General features: G+C 33.7%; 1 long non-coding RNA gene across 1 annotated transcript; it reads right to left on the bottom strand.

The window, feature by feature from the left end:
- Positions 1 to 1,243: 1,243 nt before the first annotated feature.
- Positions 1,244 to 11,731, bottom strand: LOC126733648 (uncharacterized). The gene is made up of 2 exons (XR_007659804.1): positions 11,620 to 11,731; positions 1,244 to 1,588 (listed from the first exon to the last, which is right to left on the bottom strand). It is a non-coding gene; the product is annotated as an uncharacterized LOC126733648 (long non-coding RNA).
- Positions 11,732 to 19,744: the final 8,013 nt, after the last annotated feature.

The following is a 19,744-nucleotide window of genomic DNA, read 5'->3' as shown; positions in this document are numbered from 1 at the left end:
ATACATTAATATGACCCCTATGGAAAGGCTCATATCAAACATAATTTAGTTTCAAATGTAAAAAAAATTACACTGATATTTGACTCAGCAAGAAATTGCATCTTGTTTGCTTTAAAAAATGTAACGCTCAGATTTAGTAATCTTACTAAAAATCTGGAGCTCATATTTGACTCTGACCTAATATGAGCTTCATATGTAAATAAGTTGGTCCAAACTTCATACTGCAAATTGAAAAATCTTTATATTTACGCAAAGCTCTGCTAAGTACTAACATAAAATTGAGATTGTATAATAATTTTATGCACTCCACTATTTTACATTGTGATGTTGTGTATTGGCCAGCAATTCTAAATAACGATGAAGAAGTCTGACAAAAAAAACAGAATGATGTTCGTTTTACTTTCAGACTTACAAAAATGGGACCATTGGTGATTGCGGTTAGCAGAGAGGTTTCACGTAAGCATGACAACAAAAACTTTTAAAGTTGTAATTGTAGAGGAGCTACTACATTTGTATTTGTCTGAGATAGTTAAGGGATCAGATGTTCATATCAGCCAAACTCGCACTAGATTTGTCTTTATTGTCGCATACCCAAACACACAACAAGCCTTTTCCAAAGATCTTTCAATAAAACTCATTAATGAAATTTTTTTGTCGATTTCCAGTTCTTTTAATATTTCATTTTTCGAAGTAAGGATCAAATGCTATGTTCTTAACATTAGGTTAGCTCGTAACACAATAGTTGATACTTGTCAATTTTCTCTGGTCTTTTTTATACAAAAGTTTTTGGTATACGTGTGTCTGTACCATTTTAATGCCTTGTTTTATGTTATTTAATAGATTTCTAGACTTCTAAGTTTCCCTTTGTATGGAAATAAAGGTTTATTGTTCCCCTATTTAAAAATAATCAAAAAGACAACATCGAAGAATATAGTACGATATATATGTAATCTGTAATACTAAGCCTTTTTTTGATTATCTCATAGCGAAGCAACGTTTTTAGCTCTACAAAGGCTTAATATCGGAATCATAAAATGGTTTTGCTAGCAAAAGATCCACGGCAACAAACTTGTTTCATATCAGTTTGGAACATTAAATCAAATGGGAGATCGTAAAAAACAGATACGGTATAAATAGACTTGTCCAAAGCTTTTGATCGGTTCAATCACCAGTTACTTCTGGACAAGTTAATTATTGTAAGATGTTATGTCACATTTCTTGAATGGATTAAAAACTCCTCCTCTGGATATCAATCATATGCTTTATTGTCAGAAAATTACAACATTTTGTAGACAAAGCTAATAAAAAAAACATAAAAACAAAACAAAACACACAAAATAAAAATAAATATACAAACAAAATAAATACATGCAAAACTGTACAAAAACAATGTACCTGGTCAATATACATCATGATGTATAAAATGTCAATAAAAATAAACACAATAGTCAATAACAGTAAATTAGTCAAAGGGTCGAAATAAGTTTTCATCTCTCTGATTTCTGGTTCTGAATTCTGATCATCTGGAGTCCCTCAGGGCGGCCATAGTTGTTTTTAGCATTTCCGTCATGATATCAGTTCCAGTTTCCTAAATAGCAAATGCTTAATATTAGCAGACGACTTCATGTTGTAAAAGACGAGAAAGTCTAAGCATTAAGGCATGATTATCTAGTCCTACTACAAAAGTGATGTGTAAAAGATAAACTTTACTTAAATGCAAGTAAATGTCGTTTTATAAGTTTTTTTCGCAAAACCGGTAGAATTGGAATAGACCATACTATTCGTTGACAACGTTTAAGGTATTTTTCTTTTATTCGAGATTTGAGCATTATTTTAAATAAGAAGCTCACACTTTTTGACCATATAAACATTGTTTCAATAAAGGCATCTAAACTTGTTGGTTTTGTTACTAGGAATTCTAATACTTACAAAGTCATAAATGAATTTATCGATTGTCCGACTCTTTTGAGGCAGGTTAAATCGTTATTGTGAAGTGTTATTTTTTAAATAAATAAATCTTATTAATTTTTTAATCTCGTTTTAGTTCTATTTTTAGTTTCCTGAGTAAAGTTGGCTTTTTCTGAACTTAGTATCTTATAGGTAGAGAGACGAAAATCAGTCTCTCATATAATCTTCGAGTGCCCTGCACTCGATCGCTGAAGGAAACAAAACCTACTGGAGGACAACTTTCCCCAGGAGGAAAGCTTATAGAGAAACTAATAACAAGGCTACTGCGCCTAGCAAAAATAAGTAACATTTTTAATTAGGACAGTTGCAACAGGGAATACAATGAGCATTCGAGTGCAGTATTAGGGATTTATTCACCTTGTTAACCTTATTTACCTTACCCTGTTGCAAGAACAAATCAATCAATCATACCTAAGAAAAAAATTTATAACGCTTTTTAGAATTCAGATAGAATTTGTGGCTTTAGAAATAATTTCCAATTAGTTAAAAAAATATAATTTAAAAACTGAGAACCAAATAATTATTAAATATAAATATTATATTTATTTCGATGTTTAAATTTATAATTTTTATTATGTTAACATTTCTGCAAATTTCCTAGAATATTTTTTTCTTTTAATTATTTATTTGTATTATTATTTATTCATTTTAACTTTTTTTCCAATCAGTTTTGGTTTTAAGTGGATCTATTGCTATGAGTTATCAATAATTGCGAAAGAATCCTATTTTGTTTATAGATCAATTATACAGGGTGTTATAAAAGTCCAGACAGCTACTTCAGGGTTACCTTTGAAGTATTTATACGTTTTTTTACAACAGTTAAGACAAGATTTAAAATATATTTTTTTAGAAACCGCACAGGTGTACAGACGGCGCTTGTAAAGTGTTTTTTTTTTGCTAATTCTTGATATAAGCGTCACAAAATTATGAAATTTGGCAAGCGGCAAAATAATTTTATTAGTTATATTTCTCATAAACAGAAATTCCAAAATTGTGCATGGAGTGTAGAAGCTTAAAAGTTATATACAAAAATAACCCCATGCTTATTTTTGTATATAACTTTTTTGTTTCTTAAAAATTTTATACGAAAAAGTTAAACACACTAATTTATAGAAAGAAACAAATTGCTCTTTTCACAATTTTTCCACGACAAGTAAATTTAAATTTATAGGTTATATTTGTTATTTGATAGTTGTTATAAGTAAATTGTGTATTGTGTCGTACTATATTGAAAGGCCTTTCAATGTTCTAAGGTGTCGTAAATTTGAAATACTTTATAAACATGAATTACTCAAATCATAAGTGGCTGGTATGCATTTGATGTACAGCCTCGCAAATTTGCATTCGCACTATAGCAACACGCCTTTATGTCTATTTTTTCCTGGAATTTGTGATCAACTTTAGTTCTATTTTCCTTTAGAATATTTATTTAAACGTTAAAAATCAACAAAATAAATAAATTATAATTGCTGATTCGGTCGCTGTGAGAGACGTGCAAGACATATTTATAAAGAATGAGATTTTTAACTTGGGAAGTGTCTAATTATTTTAGATGTACATTTCCAGAATAATCCTATTAGGATATTAAGGTATTAGGTAATACACCCCTAAAATGAATGAGATATTATTAGGATGGTTTAATTCCAAGACAAGACAATCGGAGACTTAAAAACTTAAGTAATTGGTAACATTATGTCCACGTCCTTTAAAAATTAGATCAATTTTTAAAGGACGAGTTATTAATTAACACCTTTAAAAAGGACTCAAGGTCAATTTTAAAGGTGTTAAAATAACCAAACAATAATCTCTTTTTTCAAGGCCCCATTTTAAACAATTTCCTTTTTATAGTGATGCAAGAGAAGAAAGATTCTAATATGAATGGTAAGTATAAGTTTTACATAACCAGCAGTTATTTCACAAGAGGAGACAAAGCTGCTAATTAAAACGGACGATAGTGATATCGGACGGACGAGAAGGCAAGATGTCGGCATAGCTGAATGTATTTGGTCTTCGGCTGTGTCTCATCAAGCCAACTTATTCCGGTCCTTATTCATCAAAATCGACGGCACCAGGGTACAGGGTAGTATTGTATTGATTGCTTGTTTTCTTGTAATTTTGTTTATAAATTTAAATGCTTCATCAGTGTTAAATGTTGTAGGCTTATCTAATTCATACATATTTTTCAAGTTTCATTTTTATTTAAAAATAAATGTTTTTAAAAGACGCATACTTGAAAATAAAAGTCAAAAAGAGATAAGTCACAAAACTTGGTATCTTTTAGAGCCATGGAATATCTAAAAAGGCTTCAAAAGTGTTGCCTTATTTTTACTGCTAAGGATAAATAATTTAGAGAACAAGGATACCAAATTTATTTACCATACCAATTTGATTTAAGATGTTAATTTGTCCTTTTTTTGGTCCCCTTCTGCCAATCCATTTATCCGAATATCTTCCATTTAAACACTGTCGGACCACCCAAGAAAATAATGAGAGGAAGCACTTTCCCGCTGGAATATTAACAAATCCTCCTGTAAAACTAAATTGCCCTCTCTATAAATTTGGATTTGTGACTCATATGTGATAGGTATAGATTAACTGTCAAGTTTCCTTCAATAAATAAAGGACCAGTAACGGAATTTTCAAGAATAATCAACCCAAATATTAACTTTTTGAGGATATAGTGCATGTCCTTTTCGAAAAATATGCGGATTTTCGTTTTGTAAATTGCATAGAATGGAGCTTATGTATATTCAGTGTCATTTTTAGCGATAAAATAAATTCACACAAAAAATTTGTAATTATATAGTGCTTAACCTGCCTTATTAGTAAAATTAGTGTAATATATAAATATAATAGGGTATAGGGTAATATATTATTATAGGGTGCAGGGTAATATATTATATAATGTATTTATAATACATTAGGTTGGGAAATCAATCATTACGCATAGAGAAATGCTTAAAGGCGAACTGTGAATACTCTGCTACTTGCCTGCTCCGTCGTTGTTATTCAGTACGACGTTAGTAAGCATCTGACTTTAATGCCCTTTTAAAAATATTTTTCTGAAATAGGATTTACATAAATCGGTATACAACGCACATAGAATTGTAACCTTAGAAGGTTTGTGATGCTCTGTATTGCGTAATGAAATATAAACTCCGAGAGAAGAAGAAAAATGTAAAAATTAACAAAAATAAAATTAAAACGTTTAAAAATAATCCTCACAAAAATTAATCCTTTCAATAAAAGGCTTAAACAGACCTCCCTATCATAATAGCCGATTCGAACTTTTTAAAACTACCATTTGCCATTGAAACTCCTCTAAATTTGTTGACCTACTAAATTCGTGTCCGTTCCACTAATAAGATGGTTAGGAAAAGTATTTGTTAAAGATTGTTTTACCATAACCGCATTATGAGCAGGACTGCCTATTGTTTAAAACAGACCGATCACAGGTCAAGTCAGGAAGGATTTGAATGACAGGAAGAAGTTGGTTTTGCAGCAACTCCAGGTATTTTAGGGCATTTAAAGTACGATCAATAAAAAATAACCCTATAAAATATTTTTGACGAGTACGGAATTTAAAACTTCTGTGCCCATTTTCTTGAAACCAACACAAGGATTCTGATCTTCTTCCATCATGGTTTCCTAATATTTCATCCTTTGCCACTGGTCTTCAGGAAATATCTCCTGAGTATAAGAACATTTGAAACATTTGTTTTTTCTAAATACTGATAACAGTTTTATGGTTCGAGATTCCTTTAACACTTGATCCTGCTCAATGCACTTCTAGGTTACGATAAACCATTTATTTCAAGTGCTCTTTTTCCTAGACCCTTTCGATAGAAGGGCTTTGCACTTTAGTGTGGCATTTATGATAATTTTGAAGGCAAAAGACTGTCTCAAAATTCAAAGCATATTTAAAATAGTTTTTTCGCAACAAATTGATCTGTTTTCAAATCTAATTGAAAATAAATCACTATATTATACTACCAGAATTGCCCCTCTTAAACTATTGAACAATTTGAACTCTTTTGAAAGGAGCATAAACAGCAATAATAAGTTGGAAAAAAAAATTACGGTTTAAAATTCAACAGTGCAGCGTGCAGTTATTCCGCCAAAAATTAAAAACCGCAAATACCAAGTAGTACAGTTACCACCATGAAATTGACATGATTACTAACATCGTGGAAAACGGATGACTTTTCTAGAGGAGTATTTTAGACTTTAATGCCGTATTTAAGATATAATGCCTACTGGACAGAAACGCTTGATCGAGACAGTTGATCAAATTTTTTGTAAGCCCCCAAAATGTAGAGTTGTTAAAATTGGTTTAGTCTAACATCTGTACATGTTGCTTGATAAAAAAAATTATTTAGGTATATATGATTTGCATATTGATTTATTTACTAACCGTTATGTTACGTGATGACATCAGGCTATTCTCATTTAAATATGACACAATTTGAGCGTATCGAACTTTGCCGAATATTTTCAAAAATACTAAAAAAAAACTAGTGGATTTCAATACTAAAAATCGGTATTAGTAGCTTTCTGATTTCTATAAAAATCCACTATCTTACGTTTTACAGGAGAATATATACTTAAATATTAAAAATAGAATCAACAAAAAATATTTTTCCTTTAAATACCCGTAAACCAAGGCGCTTCTGATTTTAAAACATCGGGGAGTTAACGGTAAGTTTGAAGTTTTTCATCAATAACGTAATGTATTCATATTATATTTGAAGGCTTCATTAATATATAATTTCATGTTTATTTCCTCCTTAATAAAAATTAGAGAAGTTTTTCAGTCTTTTGATCATTACGAAATTATTTTATTTCTGTTTAGATATATCTATTGATTCACTTCAATAAATTCTCATGTGGGCGATAGATTTTACATCATTATTGAGTTAATAATAAGCGAATAATATGTCGAAGTATTTCCACATCCTTTTGCTTAATTTCTAGGCTGCATAAAGCAATAATAGGGAAGCCCACCTAGTGCCATGCATGCACTAGTTCATGCTGCTTAGATCTCCCATCCCAGGTGGGAGTTCAGTATATGCAGGCGTTTGCAAGCATGCATTAACGCTAGAGGTGGAAATACACGGTATTAAAAAGTTTTCCAGTACCTATATTAAGAAAAACTATCAATTTGTCAATTTTAGTTTGTATTAAAAAACAACCCTATATTTTAAAAAATCTTAGGAGTAATATTTTTTTTGCAAGCATTTTAGTTGTTTTATGAATTAAAACTAATTAATTAATAAGTTTCTAATGCTGAACTTGCAAGACAGTAAGGAACGCAAGAGATCACACTCAGCGGTCCAGGAGCACCAACGTGCAGATTGGCAGCTGTAGGGACACTGTGGAGTGTATCACAATGGCGGTAACACAACATAGGCACCCGGAAACACTCCTAAGCCAGGAAAAAGGTAGGCTAGTTTAGGAGAAACATGGAGAGAAAATGGACTGTCTGGTATCAACCAGCCAGAATCCAGTACAGTATAGTTTCTAGGGGCGTCATTTTCCGCAGGAGTTCGATGGATGACCTACGCGACTGCGCACACTAAGGAGTGGCTGTCGGAGACAATCGGAAGGTGCAAAAATATGTCGGAAGGATGCTGGACAAATAAACAGGTATTAATTGGGAATGTCGATGGAACACTTATCTATGATAGAACCGCTATTCTTGCTAAGAAAAACTTCCAAGTACTGCACATGATTCTCCTTTGTTCTAGGGACCTAGTAGCAGTGAGAATAATAAATAAGAATATTTTGATATGTACAGGAGCAGGACTGTAATGGGATCGGTATACTTTCCTTATGATGACTTAAGGCATCCACCAACAGAGGCCATAGAGAGACTAGTGAGAAGCTACAGGCAATTAGGAACTGAGCAAACAAATAAAAATAAAAATAAAACGTTTAAAACTAATCCGCACAAAAATTAATCCTTGCATTGCTTATCCTATTCTTTGGCTAATAAATCAATTAACCTATTATAAAAGCCAATTAGGCCAGCTCTTTGCAACTCTGCTAAGTTTGTTGGCCTACTAATTTCGTGTTCGTTTCACTAATAAGACGGTTAGAAAAAGTATTTGGTAAAAATTGTTTTACTATAACCGCATTATGAGCAGAACTGTCATCTTGTTTAAAACAGACCGATCATCGGCCAAGTCAGAGAGGATTTGAGTTACAGGAAGAACTTGGTTTTGCAGCAACTCAATGTATTTTAAGGCGTTTAAAGTTCCATCAATAAAAAATAGCCCTATAAAATGTTTTTTATAGGGCTTTAAAGAAAATATTTTTTATTTAGAATACTGAGTACGGAATGTAATATGTGCGTAATATGTGCACGTCATTACTTTTGGAGGAGCACCACCACTAAGCCCAGAGTTGAGTTACTATTTCAATTTATAACGGCAAACAGCTTAGACATTGAAAACAAAGGTAATATGCCCACTTTTGTAACAAGACAAAGAAGTGAGGTAATAGATTTAAATGTATGTACTAATTATATAAATAATTTTAATAAAAACTGGCATGTATCAATGGAGGAGAGTTGCTCGGACCATAAATGCATTTGTTTTCAAATTACGAATTGACCGGGCAATAACTACTTATCGAAATTCGAATAGAACCGATTCGGGTAACTTTAAAGTAGAACTCGATCACGAGCTAGTACGGGTTGGTGTGAAGATAAGTGAAAGAAACAAACTCAATAAATAAGTGGAGAAACTGACTGGCAACAGTCCGGAAATTAAAAGGGGTTGCATCGTGCAAAAGCGTGTGGTGGAGCAAATACCTTGAAAGGGACTGTTGAAGGAAGTACTGCGAGGAACTAGGAAGTGTTCCAGACTGTTGCTAGACTCCAAAAGGTTCGATTAGCTCCCTACCCAATGGCGATGGTAGGTATACCACCACAGGGAAGGAAACACTTTTCAAGTATATTTTTCTGAGAGCGTTATAAAAGACAACATATTTGGCAGTCAGGGCAGTACAAAACGCCGTCAATACAAATGTTTTGTTTCAAAAACCCTGCAAGTAGGAGCAAGGCTTAAGTTAAGCAAAATATAAAGGCTCGCATGTCTAGGCATAATAGAAGCTATGAAATCTGAATCAACTGCAACCATTAAGCCCTTCTTAACCTCCCACCAGTAAACCTATTAATTCAATAAGAAGCAAAGCTAGGACTGGAACGAATGGGAAATCAAGCTAACTTGACAGAACATCAAAGAATATTAAGAATCTGTGAGGCAAACAAATCAGAAATGATTTCGGATCATAAGATTCCAAAGTATTGCTTCCGCACACCATTCAAGGTGGAATATCCAACAAGAAAAAAATGGAGTGACAGCAACCGCAGATCAGACGAAGATCTTATTTGGTACACAAATGGATCCAAGACCGAACGGGAACGGGAGCTGGAATTTTTGGAAAAAAATCTAAGCATAAAACGTCTCACTCGCTTGGAAAACATGCCACAATTTTTCAGATGGAAATATTGCGATACTAGAATGTTCTAGAGAAAACACTAAGCAGACCCTAATAATAACAGCTAGCCAAGCTGTCCTAAGGGCCTTATCGAACCCTAGGGATACATCAAAACTGATTTGGGAACGCCTCATAGAACTGAAAACCTTAGAAGGCCGCAACTTAGTTAGGCTCACATGAGTTCCAGGACATACAGGTATTCCAAGAAATGAAAAAACCGATGAACTAGCAAGACAAGGCTCTACGGCACCTTAAATCAGGCCGTAATCTGCACTGGGAATGCCAAGCAGCAGGGAGATTAGGGATAGGATGAAAAGAAAATATCAAGCTTACTGGACAGAAATGAGACAGCTGAGAAGAGAGAAAAAAGAGAAGACACGTTTATGAACTTTACAATAGATGAAAAAATTACTAGAGACCTCCTTATATTTGGAAGGAACAAACGAGAAACTGATAGGTAATAGAATGAGATACATGGCCTTTAAAGAACACCTGAACAGAATTAGAGTAAATAATGGAGGCCTTAATTGCCGATTGTGCGAATAGGAACCAGAAACATGCAACGATAGACATTACATATCTGATATGTAATTTGCAATTGCGACACCTTGTGCCACAAAAGGCAACCAATATTTGGGAGAAACACACTGGACCCAGAAGCACTAGGTACCACAGCAGCAAAAGACCTGTAACGGCTCGTATATTTTTGTAAAGAATACCAATGGACGCTTTAAGACATCAGCTTATCGCAAATCAACAAACACAGGACAGTACCTACAGTACAAATCCAATCATCCTGATTCCACAAAAATGGAAATCATTAAAACGCTGTAGAGGAGAGCAGCCACAATATTTAACAACAATATTAACCTCAGCAAGGAAATAGAAGACATTACCAAAGACTTATAGCAGAACGGGTATGCAAGCAAACAAGTAAAGATAAATATTAGGAAAGCAGCAGAGAATGCCTACTAGAAAACAAGAACTGCATAAATCAAATCCCGTGTGGATGTAAAGAGTCATACATGGGCAAGACCAAGCAGCCACTGGAAGTCAGGACAAAAGAATATCGAAAGTGGACTCGAAAAGAAGGGGGTTTTTAGATTAGAAATCGCTGAACACGCCTAGTCCAATGTCCATAACATACATTGAACAGAAGCAAACATTTGTGCAAGGAGCAACATTAGAAGAAAAGAAATTTACTGGAAGCAACGGACGTCACGCAAAACCATGGAATCTTCAGCCAGGCTAGGATTCATATTCCCAACATTCGAAAACCTCTACTGTCAGGAAAGTACAACGCCTTATGCGCTTCATGGTTGTCTGTCCAGTTATAAAACAAATTATTTTATGTGAAGTAACTTAGAAAACACCTTTCAAAAAAGCCCTTCAGAAACTTTCCTTTAAAAGGCTACACTACCCTTATCCATCAATTGCTAAACTATGCTTGTATAAAATTTGTATCTATGTTTAACTTAGAAACCGCTGGTAAAGCCTAATACTCTGTACTACAGTATTCCACAGTGTTTTCCGTATCATTTATGCGTTCCAAATTTTATTTAATTTATCGAGCGGTTCAAAACTTGGAGGCGACAAACTTGTTGTCCTCGAAACTGTTTTAACTCCTGTATGGAATACAAATGCGTATCCACTTATTTGTCTCACTGTGTATTAATATTCTTTTTACAATTAACCTAATAATAATATAAAATAGAATCGAGCTAACAATTAATAATTTTTGGTTTGTGTATAAATTTCATAAACAATTCTGGTGGCTAAATTATTATATAGTAATTTATATGTAAGACCTGTTAACATACCATTGTATTTGCCTACGACAGATCCCATACATCGAAAGCAATAAAAATTTAGGCAGTAACTACGAACCACGTACTTACTCGTACCTCCATTAAAATTGCTAAGTAGTTCTAAAAACTGCGGTGAAAATTAAATTAACATGCGGAGAAGGTGATAATGGAATTTTACAGGGTGATACAAGCCAATACACTGATTTATTATATTTAATGTGTCAGAAATTGCCTTGCCGTTTACTTCAGGTGGAAGCATTTTGAGGAAAAAAAAGACAAAGACGCTAAGAAAGGAGTTATATTGCTTTGTAACATTTGCATATTTGAATAAGACACTTACTCGCCCATTTTTCTGGGATTTTGTTAAATTTCTATTTCTGAATCTTGTGGGAAATTCACTTGCCGATCAAACGGTAATACAAATGACAGAAAAATTATATGAAGCTTTTTTTTAAATTTAAGGTATTTTCAGGTATTTTGAATTTAAGGTATTGTTCAATCAGAATGCTCCACTAGCAGGATCGTCCTGAAGGGTGCACGAGTGGCAATCCTAAGGCGCAATTCACACTGAACGGACGTCAGGCGAGGGCGTGGCACCGGCTTAGATTGCTTCTGCGTCTCTTCTATACAAAAAAACTGGATATCTCTAGTCTCCTTGCTTCTATATGATTTAATTGTCCGATGTTCCCAGAGGCGACGTGGCGTTAATGGCGGCCATCTTGCCCTTGTCACGTCGTTTTCCAGTATCTCGTAGCGTATACGTTGCACAGCACTTATTGTGTAGCGAAAATTTTCCAAAATGCGAGACAATATTGAATTTAACATTTAATTTTATGAGAAAATTGCAAAATACTCATGTGTGTATCATTATAATCATTCAGATTATTGTAATAGGGTTGCCCAGGACCAAGCCTGGCAGAATATCGAAATTTGGCGGAAATTTGCATTCGACTGCGTCAGTAATGGTAATTGCAAGATGGAATCACCGTTTTGTATTAAGGCTTTGAGTATGTTCCATCACATTCTTTGATGGCGTTATGTAAAACACACATTGCTTGAACTAGTATATCAACTTTATCAGGCGTACATCATACGGGTGTATTAAGAACTGCAAATTTTGCAGGCAGCATACCAAAAGAAGATTCCACAGACTTTATCGCTTGAGACAACCTGGTATTAAAAAACCTTTTATTGTTAGTAGTCAATTCTTTATGGGAAAAAGGCCTCATAATGTTTTTCTTTAACGGAAACTCTTTATCAGCTGTAAAATAAAAAGTGATTTGCTTATTAACCCCCGATAAGGAGCAATTTTATTATAATATAATAAAATCCTTTATAATTAATATAGGCAAATCGTGGTAAAGCTTGTATTCTGATGTGTTTACCGTTTATACTGTCAATGCAATTAGGCAGATTGAATGAAAACGGTCTGCAATTTGCATCCATTTCACTGTCGTCGGTATTGGCATATACTTAGGTTGCAATTTTCCCGATATCACCTTCGCAGTTTGATGCAGTACCATTCTGACTGTACAATATTCTTTTAAGAAGTAGTAGGAAAGCATCTTGAATGAACATCCAGCTGCAAAGTATCTGAAATAAAAAAGTTGTGATAATTTACTATGAATTTCACTAGTACAAGTTTTATTTGTTATAAATCATAATTGTTTATGTCATTTCATCATGTTTTTTTTCTGGTTTTAGCGAGTACAAGAAGCGTTGGGAAAATGTGAGAGGACGTTATACGAAATACAAAAATCAATTAAAACTACCCTCTGGATCAGGATCCTTAAAGAGTTGTAACAAAGTTTTCAATTTTCTGTAATTCTTTTATTTATCTATAGAATTACTCGATCCTTTTTCCAACTTAAATAAATAGTTTTCAAGATTCATATTGACAACTAAGCTTTGCCCAGTAAAGTTAGGAAAGTTTCGATTTTGTTAATAAACGCGCGATTGCGTTAATTATTAATTTATCAACGCGTTTAATACCTCAGCACCGTCCATGTCCGTACCACCAATACTGTTACCGCGTTTACTAAGTACCGCGCATGTCCGTGCTCTATATAACGCGATGCACTGACCGGAAGTCCGCAGTCCGCAGTCCGTTGAGTAGCGCTGAGAAGACCGACCGAAGCGCCAGCAGTAACCGACCGAGGTAAGCCGCACAGTACCGTACTTCGCTCCGCCGCTGCCAGCTCCTTCACTCCGTCGCTGTTTTCCAGCACATGCTGGAAAACAGCGACGGAGTCTTACCTACTTACATAAGTATAGTAGGTAAGAAGGTAGGCAAATCCCTTTTTCCTATTCCTAGTGTCCACAGGATACACGGGGTGGTTGCCTGCCGGACCGTTACAGGGTAACACTGTGTATTCCTTAAAAAGTGCTAGGAAGCTACGTGTCGGATCATTACGAGGTATCACCCTGCATTGGACAATATCTCCTTATTTCTAATATCCACAGGATACACGGGATTGCGTGCCGGACCGTTACGGGGTAACACTGTGTATTCCTTAAAAAGTGCTAGGGGGCTACGTGTCGGACCGTTACGAGGTATCACCCTGCATTGGATATTATGCCATTATTCCCAACCTGACAACATTGCCATCTAAAGTCTCCTACCTATCATTAGCTTAAAAGTTAAAAAACAAAATTATTCTGATTGGGTATCATGAGTATTAAATGAGGATATTCAAGATTTTTGTTTTTTTGAAGGCATTTTAGATTGTCAAAACTTTTTCTGTTTTCTAGAATGACCAACACTTAAAGATTGTTGTTGTGGTTTTGAAGTTCACATTTAATTTTATCCTTTAAATATTTATAAACCAACCAAAACTTTTTCTCCAAATTGACTAAATGACCACGGTTATCCATAAATGTATATAACCTAAGGTGGATTAAGTCGATTAGGGAAATCAGTTTTTGAAGGATATGTCAATCTGGATCTGTCATCATTTTCTTTAAATTGAACAAATAGGTGTTGTGTTTCTATTCCATGTGAACATCATTTCTACTTAAGAACCAGAAAAGTGTAGCAAATTTAATAATTGGTGACATTTTTAGTAGGACTTACATGACAGACAAGATTTTTGTAAGGATGGATTCAATGGAAATTAAAAAAATCTATGATTTCTCTGACTGTTCTCTGACTGTTATCTCCCGCTCTATGTCGTTGCACGATGATTCGATGTTGGCACGTTTGTAAAATAATTTATCAACCCAGGACTCAAAAAAACTACAAAAAGCTATAAATTTACTTAAAAACTTTAAATTGGGAGATAATCATGAGGCTTGGCTTGTCTTCCACCCAAAAGAAAACTTAAAAAAGACAATCGTCAAATACGACAGTTAAAATGCCATTAACGTCACTATTGTCATATTTGATGTACGTCAAAAATTAGACAATCAGAATCAGTCGGCCATCTTGGGTGGCAGACTATTCCGCCCCGCCACATTCAACCTTCATACCGGTGGTTCATACTGCATACTTATTGATTGATTTGGGGTGGAGGACGGACCGTGACGTGCGTTATTAAAACGTCACAGTTACATTATTTAAGTTCAAAGTTAGATGGCGTCACTATACAGTGAAAGCTCCCATTATGGGAGGTGTCCGCTTAAAAGAGAGTATGTGAGTATAAATAACGAGGTATATAATCATGAGGAAATATGGTAATACATAATCATGAGGAAAATGAAACAGAAACTCGCCACATTTTTAACGTATGTATTTATCCTATATGTATGTATACGCATACAAAAACATAAATGCTTCAATACATGGTACGAGAATTTAAAAAAAAAAACATTATTCTTTAGCTTTCTGAAAAAAGTTTAAAATGTTTGTCTGACGAATTTTCACATATTTTGCTGAAGGAGACAATTTTCGTAATAACTTTCTAAATTTTTTAAATGTTGAAATGCAGTGAAATCATTTTTAGCAAATTTTTTAAATATAGAAATATGATTTAGATATTCCCCATATGAATTTATAGTTTTTGAACCTCTTAGTGAGTCCACCAGTTCCACTTCTTCTTCTGGGTCGTTTGAACTACCATATTCAAGTTGGCCTGGGTTTTCTACATCCAAATTCGAAAAGTTGGCATTTTCTTCTGTTGTTATGTTATTGTCTAAGACCAGGAAATCATCTACTTTCTAAGGGTCAGCTACTCCTAAATGTTTGGCATGTCGCAGTAACTGAGCAAGTGTCGCTAAGGGCAGATCATCTTCAGCATCGCAATAATTTTGCTCAGAAAATTCTGAGCTACATCCATTTTTTCTAAATCCAGCTTTGCCTAAACAGTTCTTAATAAATGTAGAGTAATTTACTTTATCCCATGCTGTTTTTATAAAATACAAAGCTTTTTACACATTAATGGACTTTGTAAGCTCAGATAAGCTTTGGATATCGTCAATTTTTGTTAAAATATGTTTTAAAATTAAATGCCGATAATAAAATTTTAAGTTCTGTGTAATACCTTGATCCAAAGGCTGACAAACTGAAGTTGTGTTTGGCGGTAAAAATATAATTTTCACATTTTTCATTTTCAGATCACGAGGATGAGAGCATGCATTGTCTAAAAATAAAAGCACTTACCTTTCTTGGATTCCCATTTTCCGGTCGAATTCCAATAACCACTCAGACATGATTTCTCGGGTCATCCATGCCTTTGTGTTGGATTTCCAAGTCGCTGGTAGATCCTTAATAGCAACGTTTTTTTAAGCACGGGGACGAGCCGCTTTCCCGATCACAATCAAATCGCATTTTTCACCGGCCACAGAATAAAATGGTTAGTCTATCTTTAGACAACTTTCCACCCACACATGTTTCTCCTTTAAGGGATAGAGTTTTGTCGGGCAATGCGCGAAAAAAAGTCCACTTTCATCTGCATTGTATACGTCTTCTGGTTTGTAGCCAAGCAACATGGACGGAAGTTTCTCCAAAAATTGTGACACATCAACTTGATTTACTGCAGCAGCTTCGCCAGATATGCATTTGAAACTCACACTATGTCTCTTGCGCTACTTTTGCAGCCACCCGTCGGACGCACTGAAATTATTATAGCCCAAAGTAATGGCGATTTCTTTAGCTTTCATTTTCAGTTTCAATAACAGCTCTGAGATTGGAATGTTCTGACTTCTAGCTTTCACAAACCACTCAAAACATGTTTTGTCTATAGCAAAACCTTCCTTTTTAAAAAAATCCTTCTTTTGATTTATATTAGTTCCTGATTGCCATTTACTCCTGATATCTTCCTTATTTTTGGCAATTTCAGCTGCTTGCGTTTTCCTAAACCTCTTTGCCAAATATGAACTGAACGCTTTCTCTGTCTAATACCTTAACCTTATAGTTACAATAATATAATATCTCAATCAACTACGAATTTGCCTGAACTGAACATAAACTACAAGATTACATACTGGCTAGCCAACGAAATGCGTATATGGGGAATCACCTAATATAAATCGGGAAATTACAGAATTTTATGTATGTAGATATGTGCAGTGCAATAAGCGTAACTAAAAATCGTCCGGGTATTAGAGTTTCGCGTCCGCTTATGGGAGATTTTTGATCACATACAGAAAAATCTAGTGTCCGCGTCCGTTTATAAGAGCGTCCGCTTATCGGAATGCATTTAACATTGAAAATCATATGCTGAAATTCGGTTCCAGGAACTTTGTCCGGTTAAAAGAGATGTCCGCTTATAGGAGCTGTCCGCAAGAAGAGCTTTCACTGTATATGTTTTTAAGCCTTTTTCTATTTGTGTCCTTATTACTAAAGTTGTGCTGGTCACAACAAAAGGAAAATCACATACGAATGGGGTTTTTTTAATTTATTTTACATATTCACTCACCTCAAGTTTGGTCCGTTCCTCCCGACTCATCCTGTATATTCAACATAAGCTTTTGGCAGTATTGATCATTATATATCTTTTTTTAAAGTAAATTAGACTTTTAAAGAAATAGCGTGTATACTGATTTTCATACAGCTTTGAGTATGAGGGCATTAGGTTCAAATTTGGGTCTGGTTTTATTTATCAACGATTATACTAACTAGCAGCCATATTCTTTAACATAGACACTATTAATATCTACTTATTTCTTCAGAAATGTCTACATTTCTTGGAGACTTGGTATTATACAGGTTGATGTGCTGCGGCGAAGTGCAGTGTGGTCAGTTATTCAGGATCAAAGATTACTTACAACTACTCTACCAACATACCATCTTAAAGAGACTTAGCCAGATTACAGTATCACCTTCCATTTAAAATTTACCTTTATACGACATTTTAATATCAGCTATAAAGAAACTTGGGTTTAAATCAGTAGAAATCAGAGCTTTTACTGCCTACATCTTAATTGCTTTGTCTGGTCAAAATTGGAATGTGGCTGCATCATGTGGAATCCAATTTGCCAGTACCACATCGATTTGATTTCAAGTGTTTGCTCAGGTTTGCTAAGTACCTGCCGCTTTAAACCTAGTATATTTATTGCATCTGAGAAAAAATATCTTTATTGTTAAGGTTTTATATAGGCAAATTAATGGTTTAATCGATAGTTCCGTTCTTTTCTCTTGTATTTTGTAGGTTTGTACCTTCTTCTTACAAGGCAGCACTACAATATGTTGTAAAAATCATTTTTTAATATTATATACGATATATGTAATAAAGTTTTTCATTTTTGTGACATAAACAATATTCTAATAAAAGTGACTGTTGGTGTTATATCTGAGATATTATCGTCTTTTTATCTTTTGTATTATTTTTTGTTTCGGTTAAGTTCAGTTAACATTTAATGAATTGGTAAGTTTTTTATCACTGGGCAAGTTGCATGTTGGAAACAAAGTCTTAAATTAAATAAATAAAAGGTTTAAATTCTAAAAAATTATACTGGTCAATGTTTCTTTTCGTGACCTCGTAACTATATTGGCATGAAAATGTAAAAACGTAAATTCTTAAAACATTAAATACCTACAATAAGCCCAGCTGCAAACCATAGGCGAAATTGTTTGAGTTCACCATCTCAGACAATGGTGTCAAATCGACTTTCCAATTTTTCAATATCTCTCTAAAATTCTATATCTTTCTAAAATTTTAATCAATATATAATTTTCTTAATCCACTACATATTTTTTTATTTATGTGTTGTATTTTGTAACAGGTAAACAGTGTACTCTTTAAGTTTCGTTTTTCTGACTAATAATATAGACTTTGAGAGTAATCAACAAATTTTCCAGAATAAAAAAACACATTCCTGACAAAAAAGTTAATGAAAAGAAAAATATACTTGGCAATGTAGAATACTTCCATGTTTACAATGCACGTATCCGAAGTTGCCACTTTGTGTTGTTTTTCTATATATTTTTTCATCTGTGAAGCTAGCGCCCGATCTATATCCAGCAAACAAATCTAGAACGCAGCATATGTCGTTTGCCAGCGACCTATTTATAGTACGCGCCCGCTGTCATTTAATCCATATAATGCCCGTATCTCCTGAAATTCCCAAGGAATTTTAATATCATTAACTAGTGATTAACTTATCATTAACTAAATCGATTTATAGTTATTATAAACCTCTACAAACTAAAGCTTTTTTGTAAAAATTACGTAAAAAGTCGAATGTTAAAGAAATGAAAAAGGCTCCCAAAGAATTTGAATTAATCTTTTTTCTATAAAAATATCCAAACATTTGAGATGGTTACAAACCTCTACAAACAACAAAATACTCTAGAAAAAACAATAAAACAATTGTTTTGGTAAAAAATTATTGAATTGTTAGGTGTTGAAAAATATAAAGGGCTATGTAACTCCTAACGGCTATAAGGAAAAGTTTTATTTATATCCTTTGGCTTACTCAATAATTTTTAATCAAAAAACGTTCGCAACGTTTGCAACCATCTCAAAGCCGTTTAGATATTTTGTACATATTAGAGAAAAAAGTTTAATTCAAATCCTAATTTTGCGGCATTTCGGGTTCAAATAAGCAATCAATTTGCTACATTATAATAATATACTTAATTACACATTCTTATTAATATTTTGGCATCCAATACTTATAATTTTTTACTTTTACTTACTTTTAATAGATACTTCACAAATATGTCATCTTTTATAATATTATAACCTAACCCATATTTTAGCGAGTGAGCGGCTATAACTCTATAAGTGTCTTTAAGACACTGGTATGAAGGTTGAATGTGGCGGGGCGGAATAGTCTGCCACCCAAGATGGCCGATTCATTCTGATTGTCTAATTTTTGACGTACATCAAATATGACAATAGTGGCGGTAATGAAATTTTAACTGTCGTATTTGACGATTATCTTTTTTTAACATAGAGAAATGAATATATGAATATACTTTTAATTACTCTATGTTTTTTAACTTCTCTTTGGGTGGAAAACAAAACAAGCCAAGCCTCATGATTTTCTTCCAATTTAAAGTTTTTAAGTAATTTTATAACTTT

The sequence above is a fragment of the Anthonomus grandis genome, chromosome 2 (genome assembly GCF_022605725.1).
Source record: "Anthonomus grandis grandis chromosome 2, icAntGran1.3, whole genome shotgun sequence".
NCBI classification, from domain to species: domain Eukaryota; kingdom Metazoa; phylum Arthropoda; class Insecta; order Coleoptera; family Curculionidae; genus Anthonomus; species Anthonomus grandis.
Note: the sequence above shows the minus strand (reverse complement) of the source record. Positions and strands in the feature narration are given on the sequence as shown.